Source organism: Dendrobium catenatum, unplaced genomic scaffold (assembly GCF_001605985.2).
Source record: "Dendrobium catenatum unplaced genomic scaffold, ASM160598v2 fragScaff_scaffold_1622, whole genome shotgun sequence".
Taxonomy (NCBI): domain Eukaryota; kingdom Viridiplantae; phylum Streptophyta; class Magnoliopsida; order Asparagales; family Orchidaceae; genus Dendrobium; species Dendrobium catenatum.
Window position 1 is genome coordinate 157677 of NW_021320084.1, and position 2207 is coordinate 159883.

Here is a 2207-nt window from a genome sequence, read left to right on the forward strand (position 1 = left end):
GAATGAATTTAACTCCGTTCATGGACACATTCCTCTTGAAGTTCATGATTCCTTAGTCGATCATCTCTTCTCATCATTGACGAACACATTTTTTAAGGTTCCAATATCATTTTACATTTTCTAAGGTTTTAAAAAATATTCTTCTTCCAGTTATTGGTTCAAGCTAGTTATTTCTGTTGTTATCGACATACTTCCTTTAGTTCAACTTAATACCTCTTAAGGATTTTTAAGAGGCCCTATTTCTACCATTACGTCCCTTCGTCTGCTTGGGAGCAGTTTGACGACAAATAGCCTGCAATGCCCAATGAGAATGAGGAGACTGAGTCAGAGTAAAATATTTTTTACTGTATTTTTTTGTTGTGGTAATGTTTAAGAACTGTTGGCTTATTGTAGAATAATTCACTTTTGCTTGTACATTACCATGTTTGATCATCATATAATGAATTATGAATGAGTTTATTGTGGGAATATTTAAATATTTTATCAAATTTAGCTCTTTTATGTGTTTCATACTTGCTTTATGAATTATTATACAATAATTAATAGGAGAATGTATTTTTTTCTGTATGTTATAGGTTTACATTAGATTTTTCACCGAAAATTTGATACGATGAATTTTGGGTGAAAAACCGACAAATTTTTTGTCAAAAATACTAGGGGAACATTTCGTCAGAGATCCATCGGTAAGATTTTCAATGGAAAAAAAATCAGTTACAATGGCTTTTACGAGTCATTTTAACGATGGTAATATATATTACACTGGAAATCTACTGAAAACTCCATTTTCCAACATAATTACTAGTTATTCCAACAGATAATTCCACCACAAAAAAAGAGAATTCCTATAGTAGTGAACGTCTCAATGTTTTCAATTATGCTTCAAGTACTTAATTTAAGCCCATTTGGATTTAGTGTCGATGGGCTACTCTAGTCGAGTAGTTTGACGATAAATATGTTGAAATCAAAGTTCAAATAATCTTGAGTTTAAATAAAAAGTTTTCTAGTTTAAATTTACATCGAAATTCATTCCCTGTCCAATCATATATCGACTTATAAACTTAGTCCCAAAGTTTTCAATTATGCTTCTCTGTTCTCGAATGAATTTAACTCCGTTCATGGACACATTCCTCTTGAAGTTCATGATTCCTTAGTCGATCATCTCTTCTCATCATTGGCGAATACATTTTTTAAGAGAGAAGAGAAGAAAAAGTTTTTTTATGATTGTGGAGAGCTATCTTGACATAGTGCAAGCATGATGGTGCCAAAAATTATTTTGGTATGTCTATATCTATAGTAGAAGGTATTATTTTAAAGAGCTTAAAGAGGACAATGTATGGTGTTATTTAAGTTTTATTTGTTTATTACCTTTCATGTGTTGTTGTTTCTTTTACTTGGCTTGAGAGATTTGGGTTTTTTTTTTTTTTGGTGAAATTGAATGCTCTTAAATTTGAGGAAGGGTGTGTTCTTTTATTTTATTTTTATTTGTACATTTATAAGGCTTATTCATGGTGAATTGGTGTTTCTCTCCTCTCCTTCGAACATAAATTTATTTTTATTGAAGCATGTAAATTTTAATGTTTTTTTTTCTAATTTTTTTTTCTTTTTTATTATTTTATGTGTTAATCATAATATTCATTTATGGTAGATGTCTACACATAAAATTTAGATTGTTTTCAAACTATATGTTTGTTTGACAATCTTTCGGAATTAAGCCCATCATCGGCCTTGAATTTCTCCCTACAAAGATGACTAATTATTCAGTGCGGACACCGTATGAAGAGAACCGTCCGGATTTGTTGCGCTTTTATTGTCTTTTTGTTATGCTTTTGCAAAAGGGCAGTATAAGTGCAGCAAATATTTAATATTTATTAAATAATTGAATATTTGTTGTGCTTTTATTGAGTATTTGCAAAAGCACGGCCAAAAGACAGTAAAAACGCATGCATAATTGAATATTTGTTGCCTTTTTGTAAAAGCGCAATGGTAGTAAAAGCATAACAAATCCGGACGATTCTCTCCATCCGGTGTCTGTACAAAATAATTTCTCCTACTTGAAAATATTCTTCAACTGTAGCATGTACATGAGCTTACTGCTCATTTCCTTATTCCTAGTGTTATCCCAATTATATAAGTTTAGCTAAGTGAGAACTCTTTTCTTAATTCAAAAAAAAAAAAAATCGACTTATAAACTTAAAAAAAAAAAAAAA